This window comes from Eutrigla gurnardus (genome assembly GCF_963514095.1).
Source record: "Eutrigla gurnardus genome assembly, chromosome: 10".
Lineage (NCBI taxonomy): Eukaryota > Metazoa > Chordata > Actinopteri > Perciformes > Triglidae > Eutrigla > Eutrigla gurnardus.
In genome coordinates this window covers 29,500,202-29,512,389 of record NC_139924.1, presented here as the reverse complement: position 1 = coordinate 29,512,389, position 12,188 = coordinate 29,500,202, and the positions used below count along the sequence as shown (strand labels likewise).

The following is a 12,188-nucleotide window of genomic DNA, read 5'->3' as shown; positions in this document are numbered from 1 at the left end:
GACTCAAATCCTTCGGCGACCGAGCCTTCTCCCGTACTGCACCCCGACTCTGGAACTCTCTCCCCACACCTGTCCGCGACTCACCCTCACTCCCCACATTCAAGTCCCGGTTAAAAACATACCTCTTCTCCCAAGCCTACGACCTCCCCTACCCATAGCCGGTCTCTCCATCACCTCGCTCATTAACGTCTCACTGTCTCTCCCTCGTCTCCCCCTGTATGTCTCTACCCTGTTTCTTTTGTGTCCCTTGTAAGCGTCTTTGGGTCATTGAAAAGCGCTATATAAATTTAATGAATTATTATTATTATTATATCGTAACTGCTGTTTGTCATCGCCACGACAACGTGATGAGACTACGACCTCAGAATGGTGAGGTATTCCATCTGGAGGGAGGACATGAACGCCTCGTCAGACTTGTGTGGAGATGTTCGGATATGAAAACATGTCTGAGATCACATCTGTCGGCACGTTGATTACTCGTCAGATAGAAGTGATTAAGAGAACCCCCTCCCTCACCACGGCCCGTCGGCTGCAGGGGCAGGTCGGGGTGTCGTGTGTTGCTCAAGGGCACGCTGCCACTCCAGTATGACGGACTCAGAAGGGCGCAGGTTTGTTTCCCAACGGGGAGAAAACAACTCGTTGTCTTTCGTTATGTCGTTATCTTTGAAGAAATGTGGTTGGACTGTCAATTACAGATGTTTATCAGGCAGCGTTTGCATGCAAAGACAACACACACATGCAAGTCTGTTGCTGTTGGCAACCAGCAACAGGACTGCTAGGTAACACACACCTGCACTCACTCCAGGGCCTTCCCATCGTTCCCAGTGCTCCCAGTGGCCAGTACAGGTCTGCACAACCCTGTCTCCTACAAATGTATGTTAAAAACTACATAGTTAGGTTGAGACCAAACTACATATTTAGGTTGAGACTAAACTACATAGTAAGGTTGAGACCACTAAACTACATAGTTAAGTTGAGACTAAACTACATAGTTAAGTTGAGACCACTAAACTACATAGTTAGGTTGAGACCACTTAATTACATAGTTAGGTTGAGACCACTAAACTACATTGTTAGGTTGAGACTAAACTGCATTGTTAGGTTGAGACCACTCAACTACAGTTACGTTGAGACTAAACTACATAGTTAGGTTGAGACTAAACTACATAGTTAGGTTGAGACTAAACTACATAGTTAGGTTGAGACTAAACTACATAGTTAGGTTGAGACTAAACTACATAGTTAGGTTGAGACCACTAAACTACATAGTTAGGTTGAGACTAAACTACATAGTTAGGTTGAGACCACTAAACTACATAGTTAGGTTGAGACCACTAAACTACATAGTTAGGTTGAGACTCAACTACATAGTTAAGTTGAGACTAAACTACATAGTTAGGTTGAGACTAAACTACATAGTTAGGCTGAGACTAAACTACATAGTTGGGTTGAGACTAAACTACATCGGTAGGTTGAGACCACTAAACTACATAGTTAGGTTGAGACTAAACTACATAGTTAGGTTGAGACCACTAAACTACATAGTTAAGTTGAGACTAAACTACATAGTTAGGTTGAGACCACTAAACTACATAGTTAGGTTCAGACTAAACTACATAGTTAGGTTGAGACCACTAAACTACATAGTTAAGTTGAGACTAAACTACATACACTCAACAAAAATATAAACGCAACACTTTTGTTTTTGCTCCCATTTTTCATGAGATGGACTTAAAGATCTAAAATTCATTCCAGATACACAATATTACCATTTCTCTCAAACATTGTTCACAAATCTGTCTAAATGTGTGATAGTGAGCACTTCTGCTTTGCTGAGATAATCCATCCCACCTCACAGGTGTGCCACATCAAGATGCTGATCTGACATCATGATTAGTGCACAGGTGTGCCTTAGACTGTCCACAATAAAAGGCCACTCTGAAATGTGCAGTTTTGTCTCACAGCAAAATGCCACAGATGCCACAAGCATTGAGGGAGCGTGCAATTGGCATGCTGACAGCAGGAATGTCAACCAGATCTGTTGCTCGTGCATTGAATGTTCATTTCTCCACCATAAGCCGTCTCCAAAGGCGTTTCAGAGAATATGGCAGTACATCCAACCGGCCTCACAACCGCAGACCACGTGTAACCACACCAGCCCAGGACCTCCACATCTAGCAGGTTCACCTCCAAGATCGTCTGAGACCAGCCACTCAGACAGCTGCTGAAACAATTGGTTTGCATAACCAAACAATTTCTGCACAAACTGTCAGAAACCGTCTCAGGGAAGCTCAACTGCATGCTCGTCGTCCTCATCGGGGTCTTGACCTGACTCCATCTCGTCGCCGTAACAGACTTGAGTGGGCAAATGCTCACATTCGATGGCGTCTGGCACGTTGGAGAGGTGTTCTCTTCACGGATGAATCTCGGTTTACATTGTTCAGGGCAGATGGCAGACAGCGTGTGTGGCGTCGTGTGGGTGAGCGCTTTGCTGATGTCAATGTTGTGGATCGAGTGGCCCATGGTGGTGGTGGGGTTATGGTATGGGCAGGCATCTGTTATGGACGAAGAACACAGGTGCATTTTATTGATGGCATTTTGAATGCACAGAGATACCGTGATGAGATCCTGAGGCCCATTGTTGTGCCATACATCCATGAACATCACCTCATGTCTCAGCAAGATAATGCACGGCCCCATGTTGCAAGGATCTGTACACAATTCTTGGAAGCTGAAAATGTCCCAGTTCTTGCATGGCCAGCATACTCACCGGACATGTCACCCATTGAGCATGTTTGGGATGTGCTTGACCTGCGTATACGACAGCGTGTACCAGTTCCCACTAATATCCAGCAACTTCGCACAGCCATTGAAGAGGAGTGGACCAACATTCCACAGGCCACAATTGACAATCTGATAAACTCTATGCGAAGAAGATGTGTTGCACTGCATGAGGCAAATGGTGGTCACACCAGATACTGACTGGTTCTGAGTCCCCAGACCCCCAATAAAGCAAAAAAAAAATGCACATTTCAGGGTGGCCTTTTATTGTGGACAGTCTAAGGCACACCTGTGCACTAATCATGATGTCAGATCAGCATCTTGATGTGGCACACCTGTGAGGTGGGATGGATTATCTCAGCAAGGCAGAAGTGCTCACTATCACACATTTAGACAGATTTGTGAACAATGTTTGAGAGAAATGGTAATATTGTGTATCTGGAATGAATTTTAGATCTTTAAGTCCATCTCATGAAAAATGGGAGCAAAAACAAAAGTGTTGCGTTTATATTTTTGTTGAGTGTAGTTAGGTTGAGACTAAACTACATAGTTAAGTTGAGACTAAACTACATAGTAAGGTTGAGACTAAACTACATAGTTAAGTTGAGACTAAACTACATAGTTAGGTTGAGACTAAACTACATAGTAAGGTTGAGACTAAACTACATAGTTAAGTTGAGACTAAACTACATAGTTAGGTTGAGACTAAACTACATAGTTAAGTTGAGACTAAACTACATAGTTAGGTTGAGACCACTAAACTACATAGTTAGGTTGTGACTAAACTACATAGTTAGGCTGAGACTAAACTACATAGTTGGGTTGAGACTAAACTACATCATTAGGTTGAGACCACTAAACTACATAGTTAAATTGAGACTAAACTCCATAGTTAAGTTGAGACTAAACTACATAGTTAGGCTGAGACTAAACTACATAGTTGGGTTGAGACTAAACTACATCATTAGGTTGAGACCACTAAACTACATAGTTAGGTTGAGACTAAACTACTACATAGTTAAGTTGAGACTAAACTATATAGTAAGGCTGAGACTAAACTACATAGTTAGGTTGAGATCAAACTACATAGTTAGGTTGAGACCACTAAACTACATAGGTTAGGTTGAGATTAAACTACTTAGGTTAGGTTGAGACTAAACTACTACATAGTTAAGTTGAGACTAAACTACATAGTTAAGTTGAGACCACTAAACTACATAGTTAGGTTGAGATCAAACTACATAGTTAGGTTGAGACCACTAAACTACATAGGTTAGGTTGAGATTAAACTACTTAGGTTAGGTTGAGACTAAACTACTACATAGTTAAGTTGAGACTAAACTACATAGTTAAGTTGAGACCACTAAACTACATAGTTAGGTTGAGACCACCAAACTACATAGTTAGGTTAAGACCACTTAACTACATAGTTAGGTTGAGACCACTAAACTACATAGTTAAGTTGAGACCACTAAACTACATAGTTAGGTTGAGACCACCAAACTACATAGTTAGGTTAAGACCACTTAACTACATAGTTAGGTTGAGACCACTAAACTACATAGTTAGGTTGAGACTAAACTACATAGTTAGGTTGAGACTAAACTACATAGTTAGGTTAAGACCACTAAACTACATAGTTAGGTTGAGACTAAACTACATAGTTAGGTTGAGACTAAACTACATAGTTAGGTTGTAGAGTTGTTGATGTTTGTGTTACTCCAGTTCAGTAACTTGTATAAACTAAGTGACTTGTTTTTGATCTTGTTGCTGCAGAAACACTTGGAGCCGGACGGAAGAGGACAAACAGGACCTGACCTGCTACTGGACACGGAAACGCCGGGTCAGTGATGAGGTCATTGAGCCTGCTAGCCAGATAGCTGTGTGTCTGTGTGTGTGTGTGTGTGTGGACTTGTTTTTGTCTGAATCTCAGACCTTGAGAGTGAAGACATTTGTGTCATGTGACGTCCGGTCTTCACTTCTTAATGGGTTGATGGTTCCCAGTTCATCCCGGTCCAACTAGAGTCTAAGGCCAGATCCACAACGATCCCTCTCCTTTTAAAACAAACAGGACTTTAACATGGATGGCGATGAACTACGCTCATTTCTTAGTTATCGCAGCTCTTCTGATGGATCGTCCGCCGACGCGTAAATGTTTTTAGCAGCGTTTCAGAAATTAGCTCCAGAATGATCACATGACTGCTCACACACTGAGCATGTGCGTTCTTGTGTAAACAGGAAGTGGATTGCTGTGCGGTTGGTTGCTGCGTTGCTAAACAAAGTGATATTGTAAGTTTTATAATCAAAGCTTTGACGATCTTCTGACTGAAACAGACGAAGTTATGAAAAGAAAACAAGCTTTATTTCCTAAACACAGTCACAAGGTCGCGGCGAGCTTCTACATCAACTTTACAGTCTCACAGCCGTTCAAGAAATAGTCACGACATTTAAATCTACTGATACATGTCGCTACCCACAGATTTAAAACCAAGTAAATTTCCAGTAAACAGAAGATTTAAAATTTCCAGTAAATAGAAGTAAATATTTCAATTTGATTTAAAAGTAGGAAGAAATGTGTTTTTGTGATTGATAGTTATTAATTGTTGTCGCTGCCAACATTCCTGTTGACAGACAGTGGAGGCAGGAAGACGGCAATGCTACGCTATCAGACACACACACACACACACACACACTCTCACACACACACACATACACACACACACACACTCTCACACACACTCTCACACACACACACACATACACACACACACACACACTCTCATACACACACACTCTCTCACACACACACACACTCTCACACACACACACTCTCTGGACAGGAGGCAGAACGGCCTCAGTGGACTCTGAAGGATGTCCCAGTCATTAACCGGCATTGTTATGACCCTGAACCATTTGCTTCAGGAGATCTTTGATATGAGAAGAGCGGGTGACGGGCGGTGGGTCGACTCCCCGGGTGTCAGGGGGTCGACTCCAAGGGGGGCGGTGGGTCGACTCCCCGGGTGTCATCACGCCCTCGCCACCAACCACAGGAAACGTTCCTGCCTTGTTTTGTTTCATTCAGCCTGTTCAGAATATAAATGAACCAGAGTGGAGTCACACGGGGTCACAGGAGTTTTGGTGACCTGTTTCAGATTCAAGTCACAGCAGCTTCAACAACCAAACCATCTTAAATAAGATGAGTCACGAGGCCTCGCTACATACACAACGTAGAATCACATCAAATACATCACAAAAACAAATCCTGTATATTCTAATCAGACGTCTCTTCCATGATCGTGAGCTACGATTCTCCTGATAACCATAAACCGTCCGCACTGACACCACCGTTTGCAATGACATCACCGTCTCATCACTTTCACAGCCGACATCATCATAACAAGGTTTTACCATCCAGACCAGTGAGAAGCTCTATACGTCGGCTTGTGACGTGTTCATACGTCAGAATCCAGATTCCAACAGATTCCAGATCAGGACGGCAGGGTTGGTACGGGTGCTGAAAATCCTTGAAAACACTTGAATGTTAGTGTGGTGTTTTCAAGGTGTGAAAAGGTCTTGGATGTAGAATAAAGGTCTTGAAATGTGTGTTGTATGTGATGACATCTATGATAGAACAGAGAAAAGAAGATCTCCATATTTGAGGGACTGAAAACAGCATTTTCTGACATTTCTTTATGAAAAATGACTTTTGATGATGAACAGATGATGAAAATAGTTGGTGATTATATTTCTGTGGATCTGTTAGTGGAATTAGTTTTCCTTTCATTTGTGGTCCTTCTGTATATTTTTCTGCAATTTTCTTGTTCAGTTGTATTATTGTATATATTGTAAATATAAATTAAAAAAATAAATGTTAACATCAACATCAACTGCATGTGTGTGTATCTGCAAATATGTCTGAGCATGTGAACAATCTGATGAATTCTCTACAATTTGAACTATTTTAGTATTCTGGAAGATGAGAGTGTTTAATTGTGTGTGTAGTTGCTGAGACAACGATCTGCTGATATGAATGAAGTGTGTTCCATTACTGTTTGCTGCAGTGCTTCATTATGCAGGACATATGAGGTATTTTGCTCATATGACCAGAGCTGCATGTAGAGACTTTGCTGCGTTGCCGCGTTGCTGCCATCCATATCTGATGTGGTAACTGCAACAGGATATCTCCCTGTGAACGTCTGGCAATGAAAGAGGAGCAGCGTCTGTCACCAGTGATGCTGCTCCCACTTTTATTTGCTGCTATTTTTACTTGAGTAAATAACCTCAATTAGATAAGGAACGACTGATGCTAACAGCTCGTCATCTCATGTACGAACTCTCTCTCTCTCTGTTACACAATGTTCCCTCAGAAAGACGACAAGCAATGTGACATTAACACAAGAATACGAACTTCCAGCCAGTTCGTCTGACGTTTAGAACACAAATCGTCTCTCAGCGCTAAAACAACGTCAAAGTTCATCAGAATCCTTTTTATTATTGAACTGATCATGTGACTCTGTAACGACCAGACCTGGTGTACCATCGCACTAGTACTAAGCCATTCAGCTGATAGTCCAATCTTGACCAATGCTGACCATCGCTAAAAATGCTTCCGAGGGGGTGTTTGGCCGGATGTCATGGTGGAAATGACCTAGGGTGCATTTTACTCCGAACCATCACTTTAAAGCTAACAGTGGTTTTGTCGTCTGAAGCTAACATTGGTTTGTTGTTTAAAGCTAACGTTGGTTTTGTCGTCTGAAGCTAACGTTGGTTTGTTGTTTAAAGCTAACGTTGGTTTTGTCGTCTAAAGCTAACGTTGGTTTTGTCGTCTGAAGCTAACGTTGGTTTTGTCGTCTGAAGCTAACGTTGGTTTTGTCGTCTGAAGCTAACGTTGGTTTGTTGTTTAAAGCTAACGTTGGTTTTGTCGTCTGAAGCTAACGTTGGTTTTGTCGTCTGAAGCTAACGTTGGTTTTGTCGTCTGAAGCTAACGTTGGTTTTGTTGTTTAAAGCTAACGTTGGTTTTGTCGTCTAAAGCTAACGTTGGTTTTGTCGTCTGAAGCTAACGTTGGTTTTGTCGTCTGAAGCTAACGTTGGTTTTGTCGTCTGAAGCTAACGTTGGTTTTGTCGTCTGAAGCTAACGTTGGTTTTGTCGTCTGAAGCTAACGTTGGTTTGTTGTTTAAAGCTAACGTTGGTTTTGTCGTCTAAAGCTAACGTTGGTTTTGTCGTCTGAAGCTAACGTTGGTTTTGTCGTCTGAAGCTAACGTTGGTTTTGTCGTCTGAAGCTAACGTTGGTTTTGTCGTCTGAAGCTAACGTTGGTTTTGTCGTCTGAAGCTAACGTTGGTTTTGTCGTCTGAAGCTAACGTTGGTTTTGTCGTCTGAAGCTAACGTTGGTTTTGTCGTCTGAAGCTAACGTTGGTTTTGTCGTCTGAAGCTAAGGGTGGTTTTGTAGCTACATGTCGTCCTCTGCATCATCAGCCAGAGTCGTACTTCATCACTTCCCGTCTGGCGGCGTCACACTAGTTTCTTTATGAGTGAAGCAGCTGCGAGGCTGCAGACCCACAGCTAGCGTGGTTTATTAGACATATCCGGATGGCTAACCCCATGTTCTCTAGCTCGTCACTTTTCCTGACGACCTTTATGGAAAGAAAACATTGGTTTAAGAGGTTTGAACTGGATCCACATGTGGCTTCATCTGGTCGGCAGTAAAGATAAGAGACGAGCTAAAACACAGCTACTGTTGTTATCAGTCTGAACCAGACGAGCTGTCTCAACATCATCACGATGCGTTCAAGTGTCATCGTGTAACATGTGGTTTATGTTGGTCAGGATCATCAGGGACTCATGGTGGACTCTGAGAAAGGACACGGCTAAAAAGAGGCTGTAAAGTGAAACGGTCCTGATCGGCATCGGGGCGACAGTTGGTCTGCTGCCCTCATCCAGCCCGGCGTCCCACAGGGCCCAGACCGCCATGAGGACTTGTAAACAGGAGGGAGGGCGGCTCGGAGTGGTGGGAAAAAACCCAAACCCTCAACAATAAACACAGCAGGGGGGACTCTGTACCTCCATGACAGAGGGAGCAGGCACCCAGACCGGGTCAGATCGCCAGACCAGACTAAGTAGACCAGACTAGATAGACCAGACTAGGTAGACCAGACTATGTAGACTAGACTAGACTAGATAGACCAGACTAGGCAGACCAGACTAGATAGACCAGACTAGGTAGACCAGACTATGTAGACTAGACCAGACTAGATAGACCAGACTAGGTAGACCAGACTATATAGACTAGACTAGACTAGATAGACCAGACTAGGTAGACCTGACTAGATAGACCAGACTATGTAGACCTGACTAGATAGACCTGACTAGGTACACCAGACTAGATAGACCTGACTAGATAGACCTGACTAGGTAGACCAGACTAGGTAGACCAGACTATATAGACTAGACTAGACTAGATAGACCAGACTATGTAGACCTGACTAGATAGACCTGACTAGGTACACCAGACTAGATAGACCTGACTAGGTAGACCAGACTAGGTAGACCAGACTAGGTAGACCTGACTAGATAGACCAGACTAGGAAGCCCATTAAGACTACAAAACCCTTGGAAGAACATTCAGCTTCCGAACAGCTTTACACCCCATTTGATGTTTTTTGAGTTTCCTGTAACATCAGAACGTTTAACTCTGCTAAAGTGTATTTTATGTTATTTTATCAAACAGGCTGCTGAAGTTCTTACAGCCTTTGTTTGGTGGAATCTCCCTTTAATAATAACTAATAATGTGAATGTTATTCCTTATTCAGCACATCTGGTAAAATCAGATTTGGAAGTTATTTTTCAACCTGAATGTTCTCGTTGGGCTGAAAAGAAAACCTGCGTTCCTTCCTTCCTTTAGTTATGTCTGCTGATAAAGCAGAATCTATATGTTTCCCTCAGACCCGGACCCAGCTGGACCCCGTGGCCCCCCTGTCCAAACAAGATTTCATGCATCGTGGTTCTCCAAACACGTTTGTTGCCCTTTCCAGGCGGCTCGCCCGAGGCTAGGAGACCTGATACCCCTGTGATAGTCCTTGCGTCGGCCTGCTGGGTTCGCCGGCGTAAACACAACATCATGTGACAGCAGATCTGTCTGAACCGATTGCAACACGGCGCTCATGTTACCACCGGCCGGACGGCGACGGTAGTCTACTTGTACAGCAGCGTTCATACGCAAGGCAGTTAACAGAGCTTTACACTGGCAGAGAAATCAAATAAAACAAGACGACTAAACAAACGTCTCAACAACTTTGGCTGAGAATCATGAAGGCAGTAATCCGTCAAATCTGGTTGTTTGAGCTGTTACAGGAAGTGCTGACAGACCATCGTCGCCAGGTATTCCTGGTCCAGGTATTCCAGGTCCAGGTATTCCAGGTATTCCAGTTGCAGGTATTCCAGGTCCAGGTATTCCAGGTGCAGGTATTCCAGGTATTCCAGGTCCAGGTATTCCAGGTACTCCAGGTGAGTCACAGCAGACGGTGAGATTAGATCACAGAGAAGATGACCGGGTTCACCTGGACCCGACAGCCAGACTGTTATTATGCAGGATCAGGCTCCAGCTCTAAAGTGCTACTACAGCGGGTCAGCAGCAACGAGTCAGGACACGTCACCAGCCGAGACCCGAGACCAGAACGTGTCTCACCTGGGTCACGTTGACCTGAACTGGTCCCTGCACTGGTCCCAGCTAGCTAACTGGTGTGTGTGTGTGAGTGTGTGTGTGTGTGGGTGTGTGTTTGTGAGTGTGTGTGTGAGTGTGTGTGTGTGTGTGGGTGTGTGTTTGTGAGTGTGTGTGTGTGTGTGTGTGTGGGTGTGTGTTTGTGTGTGTGTGTGTGTGTGTGTGAGTGTGTGTGTGTGTGTTTGTGAGTGTGTGTGTGTGTGTGTGTGTGTGTGTGGGTGTGTGTTTGTGAGTGTGTGTGTGAGTGTGTGTGTGTGTGTGGGTGTGTGTTTGTGAGTGTGTGTGTGTGTGTGTGTGTGTGTGGGTGTGAGTGTGTGTGTGTGTGTTTGTGAGTGTGTGTGTGTGTGTGTGTGTGTGTGGGTGTGTGTTTGTGAGTGTGTGTGTGAGTGTGTGTGTGTGTGTGGGTGTGTGTTTGTGAGTGTGTGTGTGTGTGTGTGTGTGTGTGTGTGTGTGTGAGTGTGTGTGTGTGTGTTTGTGAGTGTGTGTGTGTGTGTGTGTGTGTGTGGGTGTGTGTTTGTGAGTGTGTGTGTGAGTGTGTGTGTGTGTGTGGGTGTGTGTGTGTGAGTGTGTGTGTGTGTGTGTGTGGGTGTGTGTTTGTGTGTGTGTGTGTGTGTGTGTGTGTGTGTGTGTGTGTGTGTGTGTTCAGGTCCAGGTCCTTCCTGGACTCCCTTTGTGGAGCCCCCCCCCCCGGCTTGGTCACATGAGTAACTGTGAGAAATATTTCAGGAATTTCAGGTGCCAGACGGGGAAACGCATGTTGCTCTACAATGTTCAGTCAAGTCTCACTTCCTGTTTCTATATGAGGCTCCAGGAAGCCAGAAGTCCATCAGCAGCCTGTTTACAGTCCTCCAGGGAAACAAAGAGTCTGATCCTCATGTAAGGTGGACTGGACACAATAACAGAGCCTTGATCCTCAGCAGGATCCACCAGAAACCAGTTCACCAGACTTTACAGGACCTGTAAAGCCTTTAGAACCTGAACTGCTTGGAAAGCTTCTGTTTCACTTCTCCTCGTTGATTCTGACAGAATTTGCTTCACATCTTCATTATCGAGGGAATCTGATGCAAATGTTGGTGGATCACAAACTCTATGAATCCCGACGCTCCGTCAGAGGCCCTGAACGCCACATCGCGACGCTCTACGTTCCCATCAGCATCGGTTCTGGAGGCGTTCAAGGACGATCTGATCGTTACGTGTCTTTTCAAAATAACATCGGTTTAGTCGAGTGATAAACATACTTGTACAGGTTTAGAAACAGATTGTGGTCTTTAGGCAGGATGTCGTAGCTGCAACCTCCTCATGGTGCAGCTGGTCTGACTCCACCAAGACCTGGATCTAGATCTGGATCCGGTTCACTGAGGAAGCGACTGATCAGCATAAAGGAGGAAGCAAATGAAGACAAGTCAAGAGAAAGTGGAGAGGAAGGTAAAGGCGGAGGAAGGAGAGAAGGTGGAAGGTTGAAGGAGGGATGAGGAAGAGGAAGGTGCAAGAGGAAGGAGGGAAGGAGGAAGAGGAAGGAGGGAAGGTGGAAGGAGGGAAGGAGGAAGAGGAAGGTGGAAGAGGAAGGAGGGAAGAGGAAGGAGGGAAGGTGGAAGGAGGAAGAGGAAGGAGGGAAGGTGGAAGGAGGAAGAGGAAGGAGGGAAGGTGGAAGGAGGAAGAGGAAGGAGGAAGAGGAAGGAGGGAAGGTGGAA

The 12,188-nt window shown here is 44.4% G+C and overlaps 1 protein-coding gene across 1 annotated transcript in view; it reads right to left on the bottom strand.

Annotated features, from left to right (window-relative positions):
* Positions 1–12,188, bottom strand: part of gpr4 (G protein-coupled receptor 4) — a 29,084-nt gene that overhangs the window by 8,229 nt on the left and 8,667 nt on the right. The window lies entirely within an intron of this gene.